This window comes from Arthrobotrys flagrans (genome assembly GCF_004000055.1).
Source record: "Arthrobotrys flagrans strain CBS H-5679 chromosome Unknown unitig_0, whole genome shotgun sequence".
Lineage (NCBI taxonomy): Eukaryota > Fungi > Ascomycota > Orbiliomycetes > Orbiliales > Orbiliaceae > Arthrobotrys > Arthrobotrys flagrans.
The window spans coordinates 1529328-1542117 of record NW_027137550.1 but is presented as its reverse complement, the minus strand read 5'-3'; positions in this window follow the sequence as shown (position 1 = coordinate 1542117).

Here is a 12790-nt window from a genome sequence, read left to right as displayed (position 1 = left end):
TGTCTTGTTAATTGATTTTGTGAGTTCTGTGCTATTTCTGCGTAGAATTTTTTAGGATTTTCGAGTTCTCTTATTTTAATTTTTAGGTTTTCTATTTCTTCTGTCTTTTTTTTTAAAAGATCGTTTAATCTCTTTAGTTTTAGAATTAAATCTTTTTTGTTTAATTCTTTCTCGTTCAAATCTATTGAGATTTATCTTTTCTGTCTTTTTTTGTTAGTGTTTTTGAGCATCGAGATATAGTTCTGAGTTGCTATTACTAGTTTATCGAGAGATGAACTGATAAATATATTATTCGCCATTATTAAACTAAACTAATTTAGTTTAGTTTAATTTTTAGCGAGAAAATCTCTTTTTTATAGTCAACGATCGTAAAAATCTCGATATTTTTAATCTTTGATTTCTATTTATCAGTTTCTAATATTATTTGTATTTTTGGATATTGTATTTTCGTTTTTCTTGCTCTTTCGATTGATGTACTTTTATTTGGTTTTGGATGCTTCGTTCAAAAGTTATGAGGGAGGTGGTGTGGTATAGTGGTGTAGTGCTGTACCTGGAAGCGCTGGGTTTTCGTCTTTTACCATGCGTGTAGGTTCGATTCCTGCCACCACCCCCTACAGTTCTGCCTGTTTGTCAGTTTTTATGATTTTTCTGACAAACAGAGCAAAACAGAAAAACAGTTGTCCTACTACACTAGAGCAACTGAATAAGGTGTGTTTGACATCTTTAGACTATTTGAACTTTGTTAAGAGTCGTGCCTTAATATTGTTTGTCTAATCAACACTTCCCTCTTTGAGAGTCGTACCTGACTTAGAACAATTTGTCAAATAGTTCTCAAACAGTAGATCTATTACTATAAAATAGACAGTAGTCTCTGTAAAGGACGTGTGTGGGTACATCACAATAATAACAGTACTAGTAGTTCTACTACTATAAAATAGACAGTAGTCTCTGTAAAGGACATGTGTGGGTACATCACAATAATAACAGTACTAGTAGTCTTATTACTACTTATATCAAAAAGAGTGCCTTATAATAACACTCTAATAATAGGACTTCTATCTATAGAAGTATAAACTAAATAGACCAATCTAAAAGAGATTTATTTATAGTACGGGGAAATCTAGAAATCTAGAAAATCTATTATAGATTATAAGATTCCGGAAATAAGTAAAAATTCTCTTCGGCATTACACTAAAATTAGTGGATAAAAACGGTCAGACTCACGACATTATTCTCTCATAAAAAAGTAGAAGCCGAGATTGTAAGAGATTAGAAGAAGTCTCAAATTACTATACAAAAAATCAAAAATATTATAACAGTATTCTTCATGTCTTGTTTAATATGAGGTGCGAAAAATCATGTATTTAGAATAAGTATTCTTCAAACCGCCATAACCGAAAGGTTGCATGCGTGTATGATAAATAAATAAATAAATAAAAGTTATGAGGGGGTCGTTCTGTCCGAAGGTCGTTTTTTTTTCCTTATGTGGCTTTTAAAATTTTTGACATTTCGCAATTAAATGCAGAAACAATTCAATTTGTGGCATTTGCGCAAAAAATCATAAAACAATCAATCACATTTGCAATAATTGCCAGGAAACAAAAAAGTCCTGCGAACATATCAAAGCAAAATGTGCAAACTGCAGTGGAGAACATATGGCAAACGACCCAATATGTTTAAAAAACAAAAAACAACTTAATTCTCAAAATGAATAAAAACAACAAATTGAGAATCATACAGCATAATTGCAGAAGGTCAACAAATATAATGCAATCAATGCTAAATTCTGCATTAAATAAAGCAGAATTAATTTTCTTGCAGGAACCATGGGTTTCAAAAGAAAACAACACTATTTCACATCCTGGATTTCAACTAATTTTAACAAATCCTAAAGAAAAATAAAAAAATAGAATAAGGGTGGTAGCATTTATTGCAAAAAATATACCCTTTGAAATTACAAACAGAATAGATTTAATAGATGACGAAGACTGCCAAATAATTGATATAAAATCAATTAAATTTGGAGAAATCAGAATCTTTAACATCTATAATGAAAAGCAACAAAACACAAAAAATGGTGAATATACAATAAAAAGATTATTTAATAAAATAAATCTTTATTGCACTAAAAAAACATTATTAATTGGAGATTTTAATGCTCATCACTCTTTATAGAACTCTAAAATTAAATATAATTTAAGATCAGACAAAATAATAGAGTTGATTGAAAATAATAATTTACAATTAATTAACCAAAATAGCATACCGACTTATTATTATGCCAGAAAAGACAAGATAGGATCCTCAATTATAGATTTATTATTTACAACAATTAATTTAAAAGATTTAATTAAAAGTTAGAAAATTAATAAGGAAATGAATACAGAATCAGATCATGAAGTTATTTCAATTAAAATAAAATCCAATAATAATTTAGTTAACAATCCACTGTCAACTAATAGATTTAATTGGAATAAAATAGATTGGAATAAATTCGAAAAAAAATTATTAAATCTAAACAAAAATCTAGATGAAAATAATTTATAGATCAATCTTCTTTTCTCTAGCGACAACAGAGAAAGATTAAATTTAGAAAACAATTTAGAAAAGACAACATCTTTATTTCAAAAAAATTTAATTTTGGTAGTAGAGAAATTTACGCCATTATTAAATATTTCATCAAAATCTAAAAATTGGTGGAATGAAAAAATAAATAAAACAAGAAAAGAGATGTTGCGATAAAAAAGAAGATAAAAACTAAATAGATCGCAAAAAAATTGGGATTTATTTAAAACAAAAAGAAATAAACATTTTAAAGAAATTAGATTTGCAAAAGAAAAATCTTAAGTCGACTTTCTAGAAAATGCAAAAGATAAAAAAATTTTCTTAGCGCTAAATTTTTCTAAACCAAGAAAAATTCAAAAAATGCCAAATTTAAAATTTGAGAATCAAATTACATCAAATTTTTAAGAAAAGGCAGACTTGTTAAGAAAAGCGCTGTTTCTACCACCTCCAAATTATATAAAAAATGCAAAAACCCAATTTGCAGAAAAAATAATTAATAAAAAATTAATTATTTGGGAGAAAATCAAAAATAGAGAGATAAAAAATGTTATTTTTACATCAAACTCCAAAAAAGCGCCAGGCCCCGATGGAATTAATTTTCTATGCTTAAAAAGAGCCTATGAAATTATACCGGAAAGATTTAATAATTTATTTACAAAATTATTAAACAATGGTTACCACCTAATTTGTTTTAGGGAAGCAATTGGAGCAATTTTACCAAAACTAAACAAACCGGACTACAACATTCCAAAGGTTTATAGAATTATAAATCTCCTAAATTATCTAGGAAAAATCTTAAAGAAAATAATAACAAAAAGAATAACTTTTATATTAAAAACTAATAGAATTCTAAATCTAGAACAAATTGGAGGTAAAAAACAAAGATCTGCAATTAATACAGCTTTATCTTTAGTTCATGATATAGAAATAGCAAATTCTACAAAATTAAAAACCTCTGTTTTATTTTTAGACATTAAAGAGGCTTTTGATAATGTTTTAAAAGAAAGATTAATAAATACTTTAAAAGATATGAAATTTCCAAAACAACTAATTTAGTAGATTAATAATTTCATGTCAAAAAAATTAATCAAATTATCTTTTGATAGGCGAATAGAAAAATTAAAACCAGTAAAAACAGGCATACCATAAAGTTCACCAATTTCACCAATTTTATTTTTATTATATTTAACACCATTATTTAATGAGTTGGAACAAAAAATGCCATCTATTAAGAAACCCTCTTATATAGACGATTTGGCGTTAGTTTCAACAAATAAAATAATAAAACAAAATATAAAAGAATTAGAAGAAGCTGTAAAAATTGCGTTTATTTAAGCACAAAATAATACAATAGCTTTTAATAATATAAAATCAGAACTAATTCATTTCAAAATAAAAAATAATAAAAATAGAGAAATAAATTTGATATTACTAAACAGTACAAAAATTAAACCCACCAAACAATTAAAATAGTTAGACATATTTTTTGATATAAATTTAAATTTTAAAAACTATATAAAAATTAAAACTAGTACAGCAAATAAAATATTCAATTTTATTAAAGCATTAACAAACTCAGAAAAAGAATTAAAAACAAAAGCATTAATATAATTATACAAAAACTGCGTTTATTCCGTTTCTAACTATAAATCTGAAATATGATAGAAAAATCAAAAACAATAAAAAATTTTAAAAGAATTTAGATTAATTTAAAATAAAATGTTGAAGAAAATAACAAATACTTTTAAAATAATTTCAATACATTTATTAGAGGTTGAAGCATCTATTTTACCACCAGAAATAAGATTAAATAGTATACAAAGAAGATATGCTCTAAGATCTCTATATCTTAATAAAAATTATCTAATAAAAATAAGAACCCCAGAATCTTTTCCACCAGAAGCAATCTTTGGAAGAGAAGATGAAAATGAAAATAAAAAATATTTAAATTAGTATAAAAATAAAAAAGATGGAGATAAAAAAGATTACATTTTCACATTAGACAATATTTTGTCAAAAATTAATTTTTTGATAAACCCATATACTAAAATTGAAGAAATAAGTATTGTTTTAGACCTACCATGGGTAGAAAATAATATTAATTTTAATATTAATAATATACCTAAGGATTTGGAAGCAAAAAACCACAAAAATAAAAAAGAGAGCTTAAATTCTAAAGAAAATCTCTTAATTTATACAAATGGCTCAATGCTAGAAATAAAAAATAAAAAATCCACAAAAGCTGGAATTTATAAAGAAATAAATAATAAATCTATTTTTGAAATAAATTATAGCTTAAGCAAAAATATGGAAGTGTATGACGCAGAATTAATTAACTTAAAAGAAAGTTTTATCAAATCTCTTAAATTAATTAATAAAAATAATATAGTAAAAAATATCTATTTTTTCACTGATAACCAAGCTGCAATAAAAAGGTTGGAATCTCTAAAAATTAAAGCAGGACAAGAAATAGCATCAGAAATCTGGGAAATAACAAGAGAATTAATTTCTAAAAATATTAATTTATTTATAAAATGGGTTTCTAGACATTTAAATATTACTAAAAACGAAAAAACAGACTTTTTAGCAAAAAAAGCTGCAAAATAAAAACAAAAAAATCCCTATAAATCTTTTACCTTTTTAAAAAGAAAAATAAAAGAAAAAGATTTAATAGAATAAGAAGAAAAATTTAAAAAACACAAAAATAAGATTAATTATTATAATTAGCCTAAATTAAAGAAAAATAAAATCTTTACTAAATTTAGTAATAATTTTATTTCTTCTTTAACACAATTAAGAACCGGGCACGGGTATTTCAACAGTTATTTAGTTAAAATACCAAAAGCTAACATTTTAAGCAAAAACTGTTTATGCAGAAACACACCACAAACACCAAAACATCTAATTATAAAATGTATATTTTATAATTTAGAAAAAAAGGTGTTAAAAAAAGAACTTAAAGACAAAAGACAATTTAATTATAACCATTTATTATTTAATAATAATAATATTATTTTATTGGAAAAGTTCTTAAATAAAACAAAAATTACACAAAGAAGCAATAAAAATCCAAAAGACAATTTATTTATAGGATAGGGAAACCTAGAAATCTAAAATAATTAAATATATTAAATATATTTAATGAATAGATTATAAAGTTCTGGAAATAAATAAAAATAGTCTTAGGTATTACACTAAAATTAGTAGATAAAAGCGGTCAGATTTATGATATTGTTCTTTTTATAAAAAGGAGAAATACGTAAGAGATAAGAAGAAAATCTTAAAAAACAAATAATAAAAATCTCAAAATAAAAAAATAAAAACGGTATTTTCTATATTTCATTTATTACATACTTTTAGTTTTCAAATGAGGTGCGAAAATCATGTATTCTAATTGTTTCTTCAAACCGCCATAACCGAAAGGTTGCAAGCGTGTATGATTAATAATAATAATAATAATAATATTTCACCAAAATCCAAAAATTAGTGGAATAAAAAAATAAATAAAACAAAAAAAGAAATGCTGCGACAAAAAAGAAAATGGAAACTAAATAAATCTCAAAAAAATTGGGATTTATTTAAAATAAAAAGAAATAAACATTTTAAAGAAATTAGACTTGCAAAAGAAAAATCTTAGGTCGACTTTCTAAAAAATGCAAAAGATAAAGAAATTTTCTTAGCACTAAATTTTTCTAAACCAAAGAAAATTCAAAAAATGCTAAATTTAAAATTTAAAAATCAAATTGCATCAAATTTTTAAGAAAAAGCAGACTTGTTAAGAAAAACGCTATTTCCACCACCTCCAAATTATACAAAAAATGCAAAAACCCAATTTACAGAAAAAATAATTAATAAAAAATTAATTATTTAGGAGAAAATCAAAAATAAAGAAATAAAAGACACTATTTTTACATCAAACTCCAAAAAAGCGCCAGGTCTGGATGGAATTAATTTTCTATACTTAAAAAGAGCCTATGAAATTATACCGGAAAAATTTAATGATTTATTCACAAAATTATTAAACAATGGTTATCACCTAATTTATTTTAGAGAAGCAATTGGAGCAATCTTACCAAAACCAAATAAACCGGACTATAATATTCCAAAAGCCTACAGAATCATAAGTCTCTTAAATTATTTAGGAAAAATCTCAAAGAAAATAATAGCAAAAAAAATAACTTTTATATCAGAAACTAATAGAATTCTAAATCCAGAACAAATTGGAAGTAGAAAACAAAGATCTACAATTAATGCAGCTTTATCTTTAGTTCATGATATAGAAATAGCAAATTCTATAAAATTAAAAACCTCTGTTTTATTTCTAGATATTAAAGAGACTTTTGATAATGTTTCAAAAGAAAAATTAATAAATACTTTAAAAGATATGAAATTTCCAAAACAACTAATTTAGTAGATTGATAATTTCATGTTAAAAAGATTAATTAAATTGTCTTTTGATGGGCGAATAAAAAAATTAAAATTAGTGGAAACAGGCATACCACAAGATTCACCAATTTCACCAATTTTATTTTTATTATATTTAACACCATGGTGGTGTGGTATAGTGGTGTAGTGCTGTACCTGGAAGCGCTGGGTTTTCGTCTTTTACCATGCGTGTAGGTTCGATTCCTGCCACCACCCCCTACAGTTCTGCCTGTTTGTCAGTTTTTATGATTTTTTCTGACAAACAGAGCAAAACAGAAAAACAGTTGTCCTACTACACTAGAGCAACTGAATAAGGTGTGTTTGACATCTTTAGACTATTTGAACTTTGTTAAGAGTCGTGCCTTAATACTGTTTGTCTAATCAACACTTCCCTCTTTGAGAGTCGTACCTAGTTGACTTAGAACAATTTGTCAAATAGTTCTCAAACAGTAGATCTACTACTATAAAATAGACAGTAGTCTCTGTAAAGGACGTGTGTGGGTACATCACAATAATAACAGTACTAGTAGTTCTACTACTATAAAATAGACAGTAGTCTCTGTAAAGGACATGTGTGGGTACATCACAATAATAACAGTACTAGTAGTCTTATTACTACTTATATCAAAAAGAGTGCCTTATAATAACACTCTAATAATAGGACTTCTATCTATGGAAGTATAAACTAAATAGACCAATCTAAAAAGAGATTTATTTATAGTACGGGGAAATCTAGAAATCTAGAAAATCTATTATAGATTATAAGATTCCGGAAATAAGTAAAAATTCTCTTCGGCATTACACTAAAATTAGTGGATAAAAACGGTCAGACTCACGACATTATTCTCTCATAAAAGAGTAGAAGCCGAGATTGTAAGAGATTAGAAGAAGTCTCAAATTACTATACAAAAATCAAAAATATTATAACAGTATTCTTCATGTCTTGTTTAATATGAGGTGCGAAAAATCATGTATTTAGAATAAGTATTCTTCAAACCGCCATAACCGAAAGGTTGCATGCGTGTATGATAAATAAATAAATAAATAAATATTTAACACCATTATTTAATAAGTTGGAATAAAAAATGCCATCTATTAAGAAACCTTCTTATATAGACGATTTGGCGTTAGTTTTAACAAATAAAATAATAGAACAAAATATAAAAGAATTAGAAGAAGCTGCAAAAATTGCGTTCGATTAGGCACAAAATAATACAGTAGCTTTTGATAATATAAAATCAGAACTAATTCATTTCAAAACAAAAAATAATAAAAATGGAGAAATAAATTTGGTGTTATCAAACGGTACAAAAATCAAACCCATCAAATAATTAAGGTGGCTAGGCATATTTTTTGATATAAATTTAAATTTTAAAAACCACATAAAAATTAAGACTAGTGCAGCAAATAAAATATTCAATTTTATTAAAGCGCTAGCAAATTCAGAAAAAAGATTAAAAACAAAAGCATTAATACAATTATATAAAAGCTACGTTTATTCCGTTTCTAACTATGGATCTGAAATATAGTGGAAAAATCAAAAACAACAAAAAATTTTGAAAGAATTTAGATTAATTTAAAATAAAATGTTAAGAAAAATAACAGGTATCTTTAAATCAACTTCAATACATTTATTAAAAGTTAAAGCATTTATTTTACTACCAGAAATAAAATTAAATAGTATATAAAGAAAATATGCCCTAAAATCTTTATATCTTAATAAAAATTATCTAATAAAAATAAGAATCCCAGAATCTTTTCCACCAGAAATAATCTTTGAAAGAGAAAATGAAAATGAAAATAAGAAAAAATATTTAAATTAGTATAAAAATAAAAAAGATGAAGACAAAAAGGATTACATTTCCACATTAAACAATATTTTATCAAAAATTAATTTTTTAATAAACCCATATACTAAAATTGAGGAAATAAGTATTGTTTTAAACCCACCATAGATAGAAAATAATATTAATTTTAATATTAATAGTATACCTAAGGATTTGGAAGCAGAAAACCACAAAAATAAAAAAGAGAGCTTAAATTCTAAAAAAAATCTCTTAATTTATACAGATAGCTTAATACTAGAAAAAAAAAATAAAAAATCCACAGAAGCTGGAATTTATAAAGAAATAGATAATAAATCTATTTTTAAAATAAATTATAGCTTAGGCAAAAATATGGAAGTGTATAACGCAGAATTAATTGGCTTAAGAAAAGATTTTACCAAATCTCTTGAATTAATTAATAAAAATAATATAGTAAAAAATATCTATTTTTTCACTGATAACCAAGCTGCAATAAAGAGGTTGGAATCTCTAAAAATTAAGACAGGACAAGAAATAACATTAGAAATCTAGGAAATAACAGGAGAATTAATTTCTAAAAATATTAATTTATTTATAGAATAGGTTTCTGGACATTCAAATGTCACTAAAAACAAAAAAGCAGACTTTTTAGCAAAAAAAGTTGCAAAACAAAAACAAAAAAGTCCCTATAAATCTTTTGCCTTTTTAAAAAGGAAAATAAAAGAAAAAGATTTAATAGAATAGGAAGAAAAATTTAAAAAACATAAAAATAAAATTAATTATTATAATTAGCCTAGATTAAAAAGAAATAAAATCTTTACTAAATTTAGTAATAATTTTATTTCTTCTTTAACACAATTAAGAACCGGGCATGATTATTTCAATAGTTATCTAGTTAAAATACTAAAAGCTGGCATTTTAAGCAAAAATTGTTTATGCAGAAACACATCACAAACACCAAAACATCTAATTATGGAATATATATTTTATAATTTAGAAAGAAAGGTGTTAAAAAAAGAACTTAAAGACAAAAGACAATTTAATTATAACCATTTATTATTTAATAATAATAGTATTATTTTATTGGAAAAGTTCTTAAATAAAACAAAAATTGCACAAAGAAGCAATAAAAATCCAAAAGACAATTTATTTATAGAATGGGGAAACCTAGAAATCTAAAATAATTAAATATATTAAATATATTTAGTTAAGAGATTATAAGGTTCCGGAAATAAATAAAAATAGTCTTAGGCATTACACCAAAATTAGTAGATAAAAACGGTCAGATTCACGACATTGTCCTTTTCATAAAAAGGAGAAATACGCAAGAGATAAGAAGAAAATCTCAAAACACATAATAAAAATAGAAAAAACAAAAAATAAGACGGTATTTTCCATACTTCATTTATTACATATTTTAGTTTTCAAATAAGGTGCGAAAATCATGTATTCTAATTGTTTCTTCAAACCGCCATAACCGAAAGGTTGCAAGCGTGTATGATTAATAATAATAATAATAATAATTTATTACATACTTTTAGTTTTCAAATGAGGTGCGAAAATCATGTATTCTAATTGTTTCTTCAAACCGCCATAACCGAAAGGTTGCAAGCGTGTATGATTAATAATAATAATAATAATAAAAGACAATTTAATTATAACTATTTATTATTTAATAATAATGGTATTATTTTATTGGAAAAGTTCTTAAATAAAACAAAAATTGCACAAAGAAGCAATAAAAATCTAAAAGACAATTTATTTATAGGATGGGGAAACCTAGAAATCTAAAATAATTAAATATATTTAGTTAAGAGATTATAAAGTTCCGGAAATAAATAAAAATAGTCTTAGACATTACACCAAAATTGGTGGATAAAAATGGTCAGATTTACGACATTGTCCTTTTTATAAAAAGGAGAAATACGCAAGAGATAAGAAGAAAATCTTAAAACATATAATAAAAATAGAAAAAATAAAAAATAAGACGGTATTTTCCATACTTCATTTATTACATATTTTAGTTTTCAAATACGGTGCGAAAATCATGTATTCTAATTGTTTCTTCAAACCGCCATAACCGAAAGGTTGCAAGCGTGTATGATTAATAATAATAATAATAATAATAAATTAATTAATAAAAATAATATAACGATTTCTATCGGAAAGCGGACCACATCGGGAAGAGGACCAACAAAATTTCATTTTTAAAAATTAATTATAAATTAAATATTATATAAAAAAAATTGAAAAAATTAAACAAGAAAGAAATTACTAGAACGAATAACATATTAAATTTTCAGAAATTTTCATGTAATATTCGAATTAATATTAATTTTTAAATTTTAAAACTGGGCGTTTTTATAAAATGTGTTGTTTACTACATTTCAGCGCCGCGCTGTAATTTAACCTAACCTCTCATTATTACCATCATCACCACTATTGTTATTTTTCTACATAATTATTATTCTCTGTACTATTCTCTACACTATCCTCTATACTACCTTCTGCACTATCTTCTACACTATTCTCTGCATTATCTTCCCCAGCGTCTTCCCCAGCACCCTGTGTACTACCCAGCACCCTTTCGAGGGCGACCTCGAGGACGCTCAATTCCACTACGGCCCCTACTACACCCTCTACCACAATCTCTATCACGGCTACTACTATTATTACAGGGACGACTACAGCTTCTTCTAAACTCTATACTATTAGGTTCTATATTCCTAACATTTAATTCAATAGCTTTGTTTTACTACAGCTTATTAATCTCCTGATTATTTAGAATACGGGCATTAATAAGCCTCGGTTTACCACGTCTAATTTGTAAGGCTTTCTTGTTGATAGCACGTAATTAGATATTAGCCTCTTATAATATAATAATTTTATTTATAGCTCTCTTTATCGCTTTGCCCAATTGATGAATACTATTAATGGTTAATAAACTAAGTAAATGGCCAGATCGTGTAAGAATTTCAGTAACGGCTTTATGAACGGCTTAAGAACGTACTAATATTTCTATAACTAAGTTCAAAATTTCGATTTAAACAGCCTCATTATATTGTAATTTAGATAGAACTTTTTTTGAATTGTATAATATTAATTTCGTTCTTTGCTATGTTACTTTGATTAGATCCTCCGAAATAATATTCTCTTTAATCTTTATTAATAGCTTAATGAATAGTTACTTGTTGATTCTAATAATGCTATTACGTAAAGCATTATTCGTAATATTACTGTATTATTTACTATACACTGCATTGAATCTAACATTTAATAATTACAGACGATGTGTACTATACGCTGATAAATACAAAATAATGATATTCTTCTGAATACAATAATTAATAAACTTTACGCTAATATGACTGTCGTGACCATCTAATAACAGCATGCGCGTGTAATTGTCGAAAGTTTTTTGTCTTTGATTCAAATACCCGTTCCAGCTATTAAATGCTCAAGTCTCTGTCCGTCCACCTATTAGATGAGATTGCGAATAACCAGTCCTTTATCGATTAATTAATATTATTAGTTAAATTAATAATAAGTACCTTTGAAAATAACGAATAAAAGAAGAATAATACCGCGCGTATTAATACATTCAATAATAGTAATTGATTCACGATTATTATATTGTTTTAAGAACCGACTTTTAAATTTTAATAGAATTACTATTTTTAACAATTGAATAATATTTATAATAGGTGGTGTGGTATAGTGGTGTAGTGCTGTACCTGGAAGCGCTGGGTTTTCGTCTTTTACCATGCGTGTAGGTTCGATTCCTGCCACCACCCCCTACAGTTCTGCCTGTTTGTCAGTTTTTATGATTTTTCTGACAAACAGAGCAAAATAGAAAAACAGTTGTCCTACTACACTAGAGTAACTGAATAAGGTGTGTTTGACATCTTTAGATTATTTGAACTTTATTAAGAATTGTATCTTAATACTGTTTGTCTAATCAACACTTCCCTCTTTGAAAGTCGTACCTAGTTGAC